Below are 9,458 nucleotides of genomic sequence, written 5' to 3'. Positions count from 1 at the left end.
AAATTGTTTGAACAACTGAATGTCAGGATTGACTCAATAACATTAGTATAATTTTAGTATAACATTAGTATAAATTTTATAATTTATGATAAATTATAAAATTATAATTTTATAATTTTATTAGTATAATTAGTATGTTATGTAACATAACATATCATGTTATGTTACATTAGTGAGGAAAATTTCTATCATGTTTTAGTCCTTGTGTTGTCTCTTGATTAGAATTTTTAAAAATTGTGTTTTGTTTCTTATGGTTCAGTAACACATTTTCGAATACCTATGTGTATTAGTTTTGTACTGATTTTTAAAGTTTTTCAGATTTAAAGTCTTTACTTTCCTTAGTTTAGCATTAAGTTCTTTTTGTGGTATATGTGATTCATAATTGACTTTAAGATACATGTGAAGAAGCTTCAAACTTTCAAACAAATGTGATTGGCCACAAAATTTCAAATAATACCAGAGTTTTAAGGAAAAGCGGTGGGTTGACAATTACATAATTCTTATCCAGTACTACAGTTCAATTCCACAAGCATTTATTGAGTACCCACCATGTGCCAGGGTATAAGGATATGGTATGAATTCTAGGGTTTACTGATAGGTCTGAAACAGTTGATTCTTTAGGAGGCTAATATTTGACCTTATTTTCTGACCCACAATTTGGCTAAATTATTTCATTTCTGTTTCATTTAGATTGCTTGTAGGAATAATTTTTAGTTTTCTAAGAGTGGCTTTAAGAAAATTCAAACATATATTGTTTGTTATCATTTGTTACCATATATCATTTGAGGATTTTCGTTATGAACTTTGAAAAGTAGTAGTTACTAGTTACCTCAAGGGAATGGTGAACCTTGGATTGTGAGCTTTGTCAAACAGGTTTCTTATTTGTGGTTTAGAAAAGTTATTTTGATTATGTGTTATTGTTGCCTTTTGTATTTAGTTAGGAGTAATTACTATAGACTTTTTTATTGGTGGGCAAAATATTGACCATTTTTCTATTGTTATTTTTACAGATTCAACTGTTCAAGGAGAAGGGTTTAGATATGTTTATTTTATGAGACATTCACAATCTATATACTCTTACTGCCTCTGAGTCCTTCAGTGTTCCCCTGTGCATCCTGTGTTACAACTGTGGCTGCCAATTATCCCAAAAGTATTCTGCCTTTTTATTCCATTCCTTATGTGAAGAACATCACAGTTTTGCAATGTATCCCTCAAAGCATGACAGTGATGGTGGGGGGGACTCTTAATCAGTGACATCAGGGTAGTTACAAAAATGCATGTACCTGGGGCCTGTCCCCAGATCTGCATTGGGTGTTGTGTGGATCTGGGAGTCTTCATTATTGCAAGCATCCCAGGTAGTTGTGGTGCACACTTAAAGACTGAGATTGCCTGATAGGAGGAAGAAATATACAGACCAATTGAAAGGGTGCTTCCCAGCTCTACTGTTCATAGGAACCATGTGGAATGTTTTGAAAATGTAGGTTTCACAGATCGGCACAGGTAACAAAGTTCTTGGTGATCATGTGCAAAGAATGAATGGACCACACAGTTTGTAGCAGAAAGAGAGAGCGTGCAGATTGGTTAGGCAGTAGTACACTCCACAGAACATGGGAGAGGGCCAGCTCTGTAGTGATTTGAATAAAAATTGGTTTATTCTAACATTCCCTAAGAGTTAAGAAGCAGGTATAAGCATAATTACTTATGGCAAATTAGTGAAAATTGAGATTTTTGTATATATTTCCAGGCTTTTGATTTTATTTGTACTGAACACGTGCAGGAAATTGTTTTGCAAACCTACTTTTAGCCTTCAGGCTACTTATATACAGGCTTCAGTACATTCAGATGAGTAGGATTGGTTTGTTAACCCCCAAAGTATTCCTTTTTTAAAAAATGAAAAAATGTTTGATTGTCTTACTAAATTAGATACATTTGTTTTTTGCCTTTGCAAAATGGGAGTTGTATTTAAATTGACTGGGGAATTGAAATGAGTTTATATTATTATGAATTAGAGTGTTCAGTTTGATAGTAAAGATGGAATCTTATTCTTTCTTCTCTTATGTTGACAGTTGCATTTTTTATGCTGTCTGGACTGCATATGTTGGATTCCTTAGATGTGGTGAACACAGAGGACATAATATAGTGGTTTTACTCCCCTCAGGTGCTTTCCACAGAAGACAGTGATTTAGTTGTTAACATTTTATTTTTAGTGTGACTAGTTGTACCTGGTGTAACTATGTGTTGGATTAGCATATCATTGTTTTTATTCACAAACTATTAATATATTTATTCATCTACATTTTTCTCAATGTAACACTCCCATTGTGTTCAAATACTACACTTAGCAAGTCTAATCTGTACTCTTTCAGGAGAACAATTTAGAATTGTCTGGGATTAAAAGCTTCACAATTGCTGCATCATCCTGTATTATATACTTTCACATTGATGACTGCTTGCTTGTATTCTATTTATGTTTGATTAGTTTAGTAGCATTTGCTGTTTTAAGTGTGTCTTCACTAAAAACTTGTTTGTCATCAAAATGTTTATTTTCAAACTCCTGATCATCTTCCCTCTAATGTTTCACTAGTATTTCTTCAGTGATTTCTTTGAGCTCATTCTTACGCTTCAGTCATTTTCATACTTATTAAATCTTTACAGATTTTGATCAATTAAATTCTCAAAAGTTAGAAAATACCTGATCAACTAAATACACATGAGTTTTACAAACTACATTGTCCCCTCTATTATGTGTAAAATACTTAACATCAATTGAACTTACGAATGTTAGAAATTCTAACTTGGGAAAGATGAAGCTAATAAGCTCCCAAGAAATCACACCATTTTTAAAAAAAGATTTTATTTATTTACTTTTACAGAGTGGGGAAAGGGGATAAAGAGAGGAAGAGAGGCAGCAATGTGTGGTTTCCTCTTGCACACCCCACACTTGGGGCCCAGCCCACAACCCAGGCATGTGGCCTGACTGGGAATTGTACTGGCAACCCTTTTGTTTGCAGCCCAAGCCCCATCTACTGAGCTACACCAGGTGGAGTGAAATCACATCATTTTTATCACAGGTTACCATATCTGTCTTTTAAGAGTCAGCATTTATAAATTAACAGCATCATTCATTGGTTGGAGTGGTCATGAATAAATCTCCCCTAGATGAACTTTGCAAAAATAAGCTAAACCCTCATTTAGAAAGAAAGAGGTTTGATCTGTTGAACATAGTTTATGGCTTTGATTTGGTTGTGGGGGAGACTTTTTCAGCAAGCCCCCCCTACCACCATGGGTGAAAGTAAAACTAATAAGACATGATCTGCTTGTGAAGGAGAGGTTGCCAATCTCTCAGAGGAGAAAGGTCAAGAGCCCATTCCTCAATGGCTTTTATTGGGTTATAATACACAGGAATACAGGAGGTAAGGGTCAAACAGGAAATAAAATTTGAAAAGAATCTGAGGGCTTAGTCTGAGTAAGTCTGTCAGGAAAGGGGGTTGCAGAAATTTTGGGAGACATACTCACTTTCTGCTTGGACCCTTCACATATGATTGAAAGGGATCTTAGCAAAGCAGGCTTCACATGACTTTTAGGAATTCTTTCTTACCCCTGATCACCCCAGATACCATCTAGCTGGCAAGAGGTTCCACCATCTCCCACATTACAGGTTTTCAGGTTTAGGTGGCTTAGATCCAGGAAGAGCTTGTCCCAGTGGACTTGGGGACTTGAGCTATGTCACAATAGCTGGGGGTTGAGGGTCCATCACTCCCTCTTTGTCACAGTCCTCTGAGTCCTTCCATGATGGCCTCCCAAGTGATTATTTCTGGCTTAGGTTTCCCCTCCTCTGAAGGGTCATTGACTATCTGAACAGGCACTGGGGACAGGGAGATTAAGCAGAGACAAGCGTTGTCTCCCTGTGGCTTGCATTCTGGAGGTCGCTTACTCTGTCTTAGCCATGGGGGGCAGTTACAACTCCCAAAACCAGGCAGAGCGATTCCAACACTGTTGTTATTCAAATTCCCACTGTTGGTTTCTATGTGATTTTTAAAATATCTGCCTGTGGATGAATGCTTCTTCAAAATGAGCATTTTCCCCTGCCTGATGTGTTTTGGTGCATTGAGTTCCTGGGTGCGAACTAAAGCCTTGCTGGTTACATTTGTGGTTGGCGTGCAGGCCTCAGTTATGGGTCACCAGTTGAGGCATGCAAGAGGCAACTAATCTAAGTGACTCTTGAACATCGGTGTCTCTCTACCTGCCTATCTCCCTCCCTTTCTTTCTCTCAAGAAATAAATAAATAAATAAATAGCATTTGACATAGGTCTGTCAGAACTCAACATATGAATATCTCATCACTTTTCACCAGCTACGTGAAGCAGCATATGTGATAAATTGCTCAGTCCTGCAGACTCTGACATGTTGGTGAGTAGGATTTATTGAATCTTCTGCTGAGAGTACTTGGCTAAATGTGTGCGGAAGGGCTTTGATAAATTACAAGGTGTGGTCTTTATTCTCTAGAAGCTTATTGCTGATTCTCTTAACCTGCAAGGAGGATATTTGTGTTTTCCCTTTGACCAGGATTTTTCTTCTCTACTAGCTAAGGTGGAAGTCTGGGATTTTGTTTTTTAAGTTGGATATTAGACAGATGTAAGGGTACTATTAGAGATTCTAACTTTGTTTTCATACAAAAAATGCATTCCCTAGTCAAATTGCACAGTGTAGTATCTTAAAGAAATATATCTCACATAGTATATATAGGCTGATGAAAAGTTAGGACTCTAGATCCTTTTTTGTTACTTACCATCTGTTTTGTATAAACTTGCTGTTCATTCCAAATTTACAACTTGATGCATAGTCAGGGTATAGCTGAATCTTCTTTGGAGATTATTAGATAGCACCACCTAGTATTCCTACTCAGTAATAGAAAACAACAACAACAACCAAATAACCAAACAAACAAAAATATAATAAACCCTGAAAGAGTTCTGACAGCCTAAGAGACTCACACGCACAGTTTGAAAAAAATACAGCTGCCTCTTGGGTTCTAACCCAGACTCCCATAAAAGACCTAGAAGTTGTGCCTGGGAAATCATATGTTAAAAGAGAAAACAATACTTGTGTTATACAAAGAATTGAGCAATGCTAATTTGGTGGATGCATCTCCACTATTGTACAGCCATAAAGTCAAACAAGCTTATTTCATGATGTGGAAGTTTTTCATATTATATTGTGAAATATAATATATAAGATAATGATATATTGTGAAATCCATATTACTTTGGCAAGCAAAATGGAGATCACATGAATGGATTCAGAAGGAAAGGGGGACAATGGAGGAAATGTTGTAGGGATCAAAATAAATATTTGGCAGGTACTAAGTAGACAGGCAGCTGTTGATAAAGTATAACAAATGGAGAAGCCAAATACTTCTTTAGCATGACCCAAGGACATGAAGTTAGGGGTGGGACTACTGGAGAGAATGGGAGTACTGAGCAGAGGGTAGCAGGAAAGGGGGAAAAACTGGGATAACTGTAATGGCACACACAATCAATACAATATTTAAAAATAAAAGGCAACATGAGATTTGCCAGTAAAAGGTCACCCCTTATACAACCTATTCCAGGATGTCCAGAGAGATATACACAAGGTAAATGTAAAACTATAGCTTAAAAATGTATTTTAATAACATTTTCTAAATTTCACAGAATACTTTTCGAATTAGGCCTATTAGACTAAATATGGAAAAAGCAGGTGGAAGACTTCTTTCATAGAGATTAGAGATCTAACAACACAGTGAACTGAGAATTTCATTTTAGAGATTTGTGGTGTGGCCCAACAGACTCATGAACACAGGGAGATATGGCCAGATTGCTGGGCAAAGGGGAGGGTCCCAAAGCAGCACAGGAGAGGCAGTGTCCCTGGGTAATGGGTAAACAAGAATCACATTGCCCCTTGCCCCTGTGGGGCAGAATCTGAGGACAGATTTCTCCAGCCTTGCCAGAGGTGCTGCAGGCATGGGCCCTTGCATGGAGTCTGCACAAGGCAGAATGTGATGAAGGGGAAATCCCTCCTATCCCCTTCTGGTTCCTAATTTAAGGAATAAACCATAGGTCACACCACCATATGTATCTAAAGGTTAACACAATGGCAGGGAGCAGTGCTAACCTTCCCATCTAATCTGAAAAAAGGAGGTATAGCTGCAGATCACACAGAGGGGAAACCTCCAGGAGATTTAAACAAAGGGAGAACAGAGACTTGCTACTCTGCACAGACGCAGGCCCTGCACTACCAGGTGCAGAAGTTGGCAGAGGTCCTCGGCCCCAGGCGTGGGAAGCTGCAGCTCAAGACCATCCGGATTCCAGGGAGGGAGCCTGAAGATGGAAAACTGTCCCCTTAGCAGCCTTGGGTTCCAGGAGGGCAGACAGATAGGAATACAGTGGGATTCTGGGGCCTGATTTTGGGTTTCAACCTCCTGGGTGACAAGTAGGTTTTGTCTGTGTTTTGTGGAAATCCTCCATTTCCCCAAGCCGTGAAACATTTTTTAAAGACCTTTTTTCTTCCCCACCAACCTTTCTCCTATGCCTGTATTTGATGGTAGGCAGCTGAACCCCACATTTTTTTCAGTAACAGCATGACTAGAGACAGTTGGGAATAGAAACCAAACCCTGTGAGATCTTTGCGCACAGTTCTTGATCATAATGCTTCCAAAAGAGATGCTCCACAATTTTTTAAACTTGAAACATGTTCCATTTAGCCATAGGAAACTGCTTACATTTTAAGCATATTGTTTTTAAAAGGCAGTAATCTGACTAAGAAATCTCCTGAAACCTAAAATCACTAAGCATCTCACATTTTAATGTTAAACTGCCTTATCTACATTCCCAAACACTTAATCCTATTTTATGAGATCTAATAAACAACAGTAGTAGTGAAAATTTTAAAAAAAGTTTAGAAAAACAAAAAAAAAATGCATTCTAATTTGCTTCTATCCTGACCTAGCTACATTATTGGGAACAAATGATTCATTTCTCTGAACCATAATATTGTATCTTGTAAAATGATGGCTTATAATAGTCCCTGCTCTATTCCAGCTCTAACATTCTCTATTTGTGCTATTGGTGAGAGAAAGAAGCACATAATTTCCATCTTGATCCCTTGTGATTGCTCAATACTTGCAGAGGTTGATGATGAAGGTCTGACCACACACTGATACCACTACGGTCTTTACAACTCTGGAGTTAAATGAAAGGCCACATTGAAGTCTGATTAATTATTCACAATGTACTTAAGTGTCACACACAACAGTCCACTATGAACATACATACCTCATCAGTAAAGCAAGTAATGGGACTTCTGAGTCAGAAGCCTATATACTGACTCAGTATAAATATAATGCACATATTTTGGTATCTTTTTACTCTGCACTGTATATATTTCATGGTGCTCCTGCATACTTCTTCCTAATTGTTACTTTAGTATAATGTTTTCCTTGAGTAGATACACGATGTTACGTTTAATCTGCCCAACAGTCCCTGTGTGGTACAGTTGGAATTGATAATCACTCATTTGGTGGAGAGTTTTAAATTGGTTTAAATTGAAGATTTCCTAGTAAGGAAACTGAGTAAGGTATCAACAGTGTTCAAAAACTCAATGTGTAATCTATTCTGTGTATTTCAGGGTATATGAAGATGAATAGAGCACAGTATCTGATTTGAAGAGTAGAGGAGTGGCTGGAGCTCTGGGTTGGTCAGGCCTGAGTGGCCTTGAAGGCAGAGGTGAGGTTGTTCCAACTGAGATGGTGGTGCAGGTGGTTCATCTTGAGTTGTATGTTTTCCTAGTTTGTCTCAACCATGCTCTGAGCACAGAGAAGGAGGAGGTGATGGGACTGTGTATAGAAGAGATGAATGGTGACACAAAGAATTACTCCAAGTTTACATGTGCCAGAACTAAAATACACACCATTGCTGAAAAGGTTGACATTGTTCACATTAATTCTTTCATCATCTTGCAACGATCTGATAAGAGGAAGACTCGAGTTGAAATTTCTCCGGAGCAGCTATCTGCAGCCTCAACAGAGGCAGAGTGGGTGGCTGAACTAACAGGTCATCCCATGAGAATAGTGGGCTGGTATTATTCCCATCCCCATATAAGTGTATGGCCTGCTCATGTTGATATTTGGACACAAGCCATGTACCAGATGATGGATCTAGGCTTTGTAGGACTTATTTTCTCATTTTTCTTAGAAGATAAAAAACAAAAAAAGCCTGGTGGGAAACCCTACACCTGCCTTCTATCCATGCAGGCTCAAAAGAACTCAGAGTATAAGAGAATTTAAATCCCAGTCCATATAGTACCTCATGGAACCATTGGGAAACTGCCTTGAATCAGCAGTAGATCTGCCCAAGATCCTGTGCCAAGAGGAACAGGATGCTTATAAAAGGAATCATGGTCTCACACCTCTGGATTCAGTAACCAAGATCCATAATGGCTCAGTGTTTACCAAGAATCTGTACAGTCAGGTCAGCAATCAGTGTGACTCTCCTGCAGTGGTTGGAGGACAGACTGGAGCAAAACCAACAGCATTTACAGGAGTTGCAACAAGAAAAGGAAGAGCTTATGCAAGAACATTCTTCTCTAGAACAAAGTGCTCTAGAATAAAGTGGGAGACAAAATGGGGAAATGGAAAGGATCCATGTATAAAATTAAGTAAGCTCCATCAGTTTTGAAGAAAAAGTTGTAAGGACTCACTTTACCTGACTTCAAGACTTACTGGATTAATCAAAATGGCATAGTATATAACCAGCCTTTTTTTGACAAAGGTGTGAAAGCAATTAATTGGAGGAAGGATAGTCTGTTCAACAAGTGATGCTGGAGAAACTGGATACAAGAAGGCAAGAAAACAAACTTTGACATAAATTGCACACCTAATGTAAAAATTTAATGTGTCATGGACTTACATGTAAGATGTACAACTATAAAAATTTTAGAAATAGCCTTGGCTGGCCAGATCTTACTGGGTGGATTGAGTGCTGGCCTATGAACCAAAAGACTGCCAGTTTGATTCCCAGTCAGGGAAGATGGTTTGGTTTCCAGCCAGGTTCCCCAGTTAGTGGCATGCAAGAGGCAGCTTATTAATATATTCTTTGCACATTGATGTTTCTTTCCCTCTCCCTTCCCCTCCTCTTAAGTAAGTAAGTAAGTAAGTAAATAAATAAATAAACAAATAAACAAAATTAATACACAAGAGTTTTATTAAGTGAAAACTTACCAAAAATCTTAGAAATAAAATCATAGGCAAAATTTTATTGTCTGGGGCTAGGCAACAGGTTATCAGCCTTCACTCCAAGGCACAGTACTAAAAGGAAAATTTGACGTATTGGACATCATGAAAATGAAAAACTGCCCTGACAAAAATTATAGAGGAATAAATTATTGAGAGAATTATTGCACACCATATGTATGATCAATCT

General features: G+C 38.0%; 1 pseudogene; it reads left to right on the top strand.

Annotated features, from left to right (window-relative positions):
* The first annotated feature begins 7,783 nt into the window (after window positions 1-7,783).
* On the top strand, window positions 7,784-8,646 carry LOC118995246 (lys-63-specific deubiquitinase BRCC36-like; annotated as a pseudogene).
* Window positions 8,647-9,458: the final 812 nt, after the last annotated feature.

This window comes from Sturnira hondurensis, unplaced genomic scaffold, assembly GCF_014824575.4.
Source record: "Sturnira hondurensis isolate 20B ecotype Veracruz unplaced genomic scaffold, ASM1482457v3 Scaffold0010099, whole genome shotgun sequence".
In the NCBI taxonomy this organism is placed as follows: domain Eukaryota; kingdom Metazoa; phylum Chordata; class Mammalia; order Chiroptera; family Phyllostomidae; genus Sturnira; species Sturnira hondurensis.
The sequence above is the reverse complement of the archived record's forward strand: the minus strand, read 5'-3'. Positions and strand labels throughout refer to the sequence as shown.